Below are 7,472 nucleotides of genomic sequence, written 5' to 3' on the forward strand. Positions count from 1 at the left end.
TGAATGCAAATGAACTTGGAATTCTGAGTCCTCCCCCCACATGGCTCAACTAGAACATTCTCCGGATTCTCGTCGGTGAATCAGCGCCCCCCCCCCCCCCCAAGGGATCTGACCGCAGCGCAGGGCTCTCTGCACTTTTCTCTCTGTCCAGACCCGCTGCCTTCCACTCCTCCCCCAGCTGCGCGGTGTGGCACATACACGCATCTGAGGGAGAAGAGGGCCAGTCACGCCGGCCACACGCTCTGACCGCACAGCCCTGCCGAGGTGCCGGGGGTGTCTCCTCACATGGGCTCTGGGCTGGGGGGGTCTGTCGACCTCCCCACCCCGCGGCCAGGGGCCTAGGCCTCCTGACCATCACATGAAACAAGCGGTGTGTTCCCAGAGCGAGAGTCAACTCTCCATTTACCTAAACTGAAAGAGAAAATCTCCTCTGCAGGAGGAGAAAGGGGGCCCCCACCAAGTGAGGCCATTGTCCCTGAGCTCAGAGGGTTGGAGACGGCCATCTCTGGAAAAGGCTTTGGGATTTCGAGGACGAAGCCCAGAAGAGACAGGTGTAGTTAGTGGGGTCCTGCCACCGCCGCGGGGACAGGGTAGCTCAAGGGGCTGGTCCTTTAAGGGGTCGTAGCAGGGCATGCGTACCCCTCTTTCCTTCCCCCCGAACTCCCCTGAAATGGCAGCAAGAGGGACATGGCAGAACCCCTAAGCACAAAGGAGACGGAGGAAGCCGCGGCTCACACAGTATTTTGGGAGCAGGTGGGTAAGAGGGAGCTGACTTAGCGGGAGAGGAAGTGGACCCAAGGTTGTGTGGCACCTGGCCCCCAGGCCAGTGAGAGGGCAAGAGGGCAGCTGTCCCGAGATGGGCTGCAGAGTGCGGCCGCAGAGCTGGAAAGAGACAGCAAGACACTTGGACTCCACCTCCTGGACACGCACCCTCCGCCCTGCCGGGAGGACAAGGGCCCGACACCTGTGGAGGGCTTGCAGCCAGCTCTGGGCTGTACCCGCAGCTCTTGTTGGCTCCTGGGACGCATTTGCTCAGTGTTTAGGAATTTCGGGAGCTAGCTGCGGGTAAGTTGAAATTGCCCATGAGGAGAGAATTTACACCATGGAAATTGGACAACATTGTAAGTCAGGCTTTCCCCCAGAGAGCAAACTTCTCGACACTTCCAGCGCTGCACAGCCTGGCACGTGAGAGAGGAAAGTTCACAAGACACAATCCAGGGGGCGGGGGGACCCTCGTATATTTTGGAAAGATGGAGAAAGGCATTATAATCATAGAAAAAAAGACAAGCTAGGTGAAAGGAATTGTTCAGAGGGCTGAGCTCTTGGAAATTAAAACATCAAAGAATTAAAATTAAACTAAACTGGAAATTTAAAACTGATGGTACAAATAAAATCTCAGAGAAAGAGCTGAAGGCAACATTCAAATGTCCTGGGAAGCAGATGAGCTGGTGAAGAGGCAGGAGGAGAAGCAGAAGACAGAAAGCGGCGGCAGCATACCGCCCGTGGAACAACACGCCCGCTCCCACGGAGACCGAGGTTGCTGGCGCCCGGAGCGGAGCCTCTGGGCCCCGAGTTTGGGCATCGGAATGGCGCTGGCGTCCTAAGTAGCAACAAGGAACCCAGGACACTGTGAGCAAAGCCTTCCTGGGTTTAGGACAATAATTCCCCACTTCAAGTTCCAAACCAAACACTTTCTCAATCAAGCCTGAAAGGAAAAAGATACTTTCAGACCTGAACGGAGGCTCCCACAGGATGTGTGGCACCAGCTGGAGAGCATGGCCCAGGGGAGAGTCCAAGGCCAGATCTGGGGTGAGCACAGCCAGGAGAACCCGAGACGGGCAGAGCATCGGAGAGCATCAGCGGGAGGGGGGGGAGGGTCCACAGCAGCCCCGTAAACTGATCACTGGGAAAACCAAGGCAGTTATTAATCCGAGGAAAAAACACAGCACGGGAAAGGCTATGTCCTCACGATGTATTCGTTAGGATGCGGCTGAAGCTCTCCTGCAGCCCCGTGAGCAGAAGTCCTGCGTGTCTGGCGCTTGGCCCTTGGCCCGTGGCTGCGTGGACGCTCGCTCCCAGCCCGAGCCCGGCCCTCCCACCCGTCCTGCCAGGAAGTTGCGCACATCACACGCACCAAGCGCGCAGCCCTGTCAGCCAGAGCCTAGTTCTGGGGTGCACCCGAGTGGAGGACCCACGCTGCAGAAGCTGGGGGTGGGGAGCTGAGGCTGTGCTGCTGCCCGGCTGGGGGTGGTTGGGCATCGAGGCCGCGTGGACAGAGCCGTCCTCTGTGAGGGACAAACCCGGGCCTCTGGGGATGAGGGACCTGGTGTGGCAGATTCCATTCACTCGTGCAGTTGAAAAGTGAGTCTTAACAAAGTCGGGGTTTCTCTTCTCCTATCGAGAAGGGGACATGGATGCTGGGGACGGCCAGCCCGGGGACCCCATGGCACCACGTAGACACGCCCGGCGTGGAGGAGGCCAGAGGGAGGGGCCTGGGGGGCAGCGCAGGGCAACGAGAACCCTAAATCCTCACCTTCCGTAGTAGGGAGCCAGCAGATAATACCTAAACCTTAAAATTCTTAAAACAGCAGTGCCACACATTTTTTAAGACTTGGAGGTGAAATCAAAAGAAAGTTGAGAGAACTTCGGTGGGTCCTTTAGTGAGTGAGAAACAGCGTGTGGACGGGACCAGTCGAGAACGCTGTGCTGTTGGGTGGTGGTGGTTGTCACTGTAAAATAAGCCCAAACAGTGTAGCACTTCGATAAAAAACTAAAGAAGACAATAAAGTGATAGACAAAAAAAAGCTTTGTTTCAAGGAGCCTGACTGTGGGCAAGAGGAAGGGAGATGAAGAGCATGGGGACTTGCGTGCGCCCCCGAGCACAGGCCCCAGCCTCCCACTGGAGAGGCTGCGGAGGGACACGGCGGGCAGCTCACCAGGCGCCCCGCTTCCTGCTGACCTTGAAGTTGGAGCTCCTCGGAGATGGGCTGACGCCAGGAAAACGGGGTTGTCCTGGGGGCCCTGCCCGCTCCCGGCTCTGCCCGCGTTCTAGAAGGAGCCTGGCCTGCACCTGCTTGCTCCAGACCCGCTCTGCTCGGCCCCATCGGCCCTGAGCCCTGTGATGTGCGTGGAGTGGAAAGGAGACTGGACGTTTTAACCCCTAAATGGTCACGATTGTAAAATGGGATCTGGCAAATGGTTAAACTGAACTGCAGAGCTAATTGCTTCCATTTAAGATCGTATGAAAGCAAATGTGATACTGTGTTTAACTTGGAGGAACAGTACCTTTGGCAGCAGAGCCCTATTCAGATTTTTCACCAGGGAGGGCTCTACCCTCCAGACCACTGTGCAGAAACGTTATAAAACGAAGTTCTTGGTGTCTGTTACGTTCAACAAGTAGTTTGGGGTGGAGCACATTGCCACTTTGGAGAATGGATCACCCCTATTTCTGCCTCCAGCCCCCAAAGCAGAGCCCCAAAGATGGGGCAAGAGCATTTTTCTTGCGGTGGCCAAATGCTGCGTGGGCTGTGGAGGCCGGGCCCCTGACGGACTCCCAGCCCTGACGCAGCCATGGGCCCGGAGGCCAGGGTGCGAGATTCTGGAAAGCATGACTCAGAGGGGCCTCCAACTCCCGGGCCCCATTCCAGGTGCCGGCGTGAGGCTGCCCTGCACAGAGCTCAGCTGCCAACAGCGACACGTCTGCACAGGCCGGGAGCGCCGCCGCGGGCTGTATGCGGGCAGTGGGCTCCGGGCAGGCTCCCCGGCTGAACAACGTCCTGGAGCTGGGGGCCGACACAGGCCCAGAGGTGGGGAAGGAGAAACCGGTGGGAAGAGCCCGAAGGGCCCAGGTGCGAGGAGGCGTGGGGCTGACCGGTCTTCGGAAGGGCCCCGGGCAGGCCTGGAAGGAGGTGAGCAACCCCTCACCTCCGTGCGCACACTTGGTATTTCTGAGTTCACTCCCAAATTGATCTGTACTCAAGAGTTGCCAAAACAGCTGTTCACACGCAAGGGTGGGACTCCAGGGGCCTGAACCCCTTCTGGGCGCCCACCCACGGCGAGGAGGCAGGGGCCCTGGCCAGGGCGGGGCTCCGCTGGGTCAGGGGGAGGAGGCTCGGCGCCAGGGCTCCCCCCACCACGCAGCCGACAGCTTTTCCCCGTACCCCCAGTGAACTGAAAGGAAGAGAGATACTGCGCGGGGGTGGAACATGGTCATAAATCTGGGATCTCTTTTTACTGCTGCTTCTATTTCAGAATTTCAGTTTGGAAAAATACTTGTTTGTGCATCCTCCAGTGCTGACTTCGACGTAATGATGATGCAAAAAGCTACAAAAAAGAAAAAAAAAAAAGAGGAAAGTCCTTTTCAGACCCAGGAGAATAAATCCTAGTAAATGACAGCTTATCTCGAGTCCCTTTGTCACATTTAAACACAACTTTAACTCTGATTTCACTTCATTCTGTGCTTCTCGCACTGGTGTAACCGTGCGGGGAGCCCCCGAGGCTGCATGCCGCCCACGCCCTCTGCTGCGGCCCCGGGGACCTCCTGTGCACGCAGGGGGGCTGGGGAAGCGGGTCCCCGGGCCGCAAGAGTGAGGCACGCGGACCGGGGAGCCTGCAGCCGGGGCCATGCGGTTGTCTGGTTGTCTTGAGTGGGCGAGGCTGCGGAGCACAAGGCTCATTGTTTGTGGGTTAGATTTGCGCGGATCCCGGGCCCAACACGGGAGGCTTTTTACATTCGGCTGTGGTTTCCTTCCTGCCTTGCCATGAAAAGACTATTTTTGCCAAGCCATGTAAGGCTGTGCGTTGGGTGAGGATGCCAAGCCTGAATTGGTGGGTTTTAATTTGCTCCAGCTGTGCTGGCCAGCCCCTCTCCCCGCCGTGATGTGGCAAATAAAGGAGCGGGGTATATCCCTTGGACACAGCTGTAAGCCATTCAGTCACATAAACTGAAATCAGAAGACGGTGAAAAATCCAAACCTGCAATTCTGCCTTATTCCAGACCTGCACTCCCAGCCCAGCAAGGCAGCCGCCCAAACAAAGCCACCTCCCTGGGCCTTGGCCCATGGACAGGAGGCGAGGAAGGAGATTACTACAGGCCCCAGGTATTTTGGTGAGCTGGAGGCCGGCTGGGGAGGGTGTGGGCGCCAGCGACACCTCCAGCCGGCGGGCGCTCCTGGCAGCCGCGTCCCCAGAACGGAGTCCTGGTAGGGGGAGGTGCACGTCAGCCCTCCAGCCTCCAGCTGGCCCCCAAGACCAATGTGGCTGGGAAGGGGGCTGGTCATGGAGGAGCCCAGCCAGCACCAGGCAGGAGGGGCCCCCCCACCCCTGAGGCACTCCTGCACATCCCACCCACCCAAAATGACCACCCAGGACACAGCCAGAGAGCAGAGGACAGAGAGACGCCGGCTCCGGCCAGGCCCAGAATGTCCAGGGCAAGCAACCATCAGGAGCTCCCCAGAGTGGGCTGCCGAGGAGAACATGCTTCCCTGGGGGAGTACAGGGCACCCGCTGCCCACCGGGCCTTTGGAACAAGGCTCTGCCTGCCCCTCAGGTTCCACGTCCCAAAGTCTGATGGATCCAGCATCCCTGCAGGACCGCCGGGACGGCTCGGCGCTTAGCGAGCTGGTCCACACATCCCCAGACCACGTGGTCCCCTTCCATCCGTGTCTGTCCCATGATAGTAGAGATTTTGAGGCAGTGCATGACCAAGAAATGATTTTTCTGCCCAGATTCGGAACTGAATGCCCAGCACCCTTCCAAGTCCTCCACACAAACCCACGGCACACACACGCATGCACACACGTTCGGTGGCTGCAGACAGTCACGGGAGCAGGGGCCGGCCGGCCCGCGTTGGCAGGGCACCGTGCAGCAATTGCACACCAGCTGCATCTGTGTGCTCTGGAAGCCCGCACTTTGCCCTGTGTCTGGGGTGCACCTGGAGGAGGCCATCACATAGATCAGCAAGAAGCACAGAAAGTGTGTAGGATGACGGTCAGAAGTGGCAAGGGGAAAGGCCCCAGGCGGTCACGATGAAGACGGGTCTCCAGCCTCCGTTCGGTTGGAGCCGCCTGCGAACCATCAGCCCACCCCCACCACCAGAGGCTTCTCGCTCCCAGGTCTCCTGCACCACCGTGGGGCCGGCGGGGCCTGAGGGGGGCTGTGGTCACAAGGGCGCAGAGATAAGCCATGGGAGCCAGTCACTCCAGGACTGAGGCCTCTGCTCCCGGCGCCCCGCTCATCCTGTTGGCCAGAGACCCACGTGGCCAAGCCCAGCAACCTCTCGAGGCGCCACCCCCACCTGCTGGCGCAACTCAGGGCTGCCTCCCCCAGTCCCCCCTACAAACCGGCAGACGGGCCCAGCGCTCCCCATTCAGCATCTCGGGCAAACCCACAAGTCCGCGCTGGTTCGTTAGTGGCCTGAGTGGGCAGAGCCCCCACGTGCCCTCCCCTTCCCGCTAGGCTCTGCCGCGGGGACGGTTTCCCGTGAGCCGGGGCCATGCTACCTGGGGGCAGGAGGCAGGTGGGCAGGAGAGGGCTGGGAACGATGGTCCTGTAAGAAGTCTGGTGGCCCCTTGGTCCTTCTGGATCTCGCATGATTGCAACAATATGTCTGTCTCACCACAACCAAGCAAGCAAGCCCGCCTGCTCCAGGTCTCCGCAGTGAGGGCCCAGCGGCCCCAGAGGCATGAGGGGCACAGGGAGCTGGCCCCCAGCTGGGGTCAGGCTGTCAGACCACAAGTTGCTGCTGGGTGACAATGGGGAGTAGGGAGAGGCCCCTTCCTGCTTCCATAGCCCCCAGCCTCTGCTGTCCTACAGTCCCTGAGCAGACCCCAAAAGCCCCGAGTGCCCAGGGACACACTGACCAGCATTCTTGGGAGTCCTCACCGTCTCGCCCGACACCCAGCTGTCCCTCTCCGACTGTGGGTTCTGGTGGTAAGAGCTCACTAGGGCACACCCCCGAGGGTCGGGGGGCTCAGTAAGGGAGGCCCCAGCGCTCCCGGCGCTGACACCAGCTGTGGTGCAGGGCGTGCTTGCATATCAGGCAGTCTGCCCCTGGCGTGGTCCTGCCTCGGTGGCCCTCAGAGAAACAGAGCAGGTTCCTCCTCCAGCTCCAAACCCAGGGGCGAAGAGACCACAGACACCAGGCCTCCGCCCCGGAGGGCGGCCTGACCATGGTGCCACCCAGGGGTCTGAGGCAGCTGACGGGAAGTGGGACAGAGCCCATGCCAGACAGACCCCTGTCCCTGCCCCTGCCCCCATTGCCAGAGGAACCAGGCAGCCCAGGCTGGGGTCCTCAGTGTTACAGGACCTGGGGCGGCAGAGGGGACCCGACAAAACCCGCAGACCCGTGGGACACACACTCTTTCAAGTGGAGGAACTCCTACCAGGGAGGCCCAGCAGTGACGTCTGGAAGGAGGACCAGGAAGACAAGGCCCGGAGCCTCCCAAATGCTGGGCTCTACACTCCGCCCCTGT

Source organism: Zalophus californianus, chromosome 14, assembly GCF_009762305.2.
Source record: "Zalophus californianus isolate mZalCal1 chromosome 14, mZalCal1.pri.v2, whole genome shotgun sequence".
NCBI lineage: Eukaryota > Metazoa > Chordata > Mammalia > Carnivora > Otariidae > Zalophus > Zalophus californianus.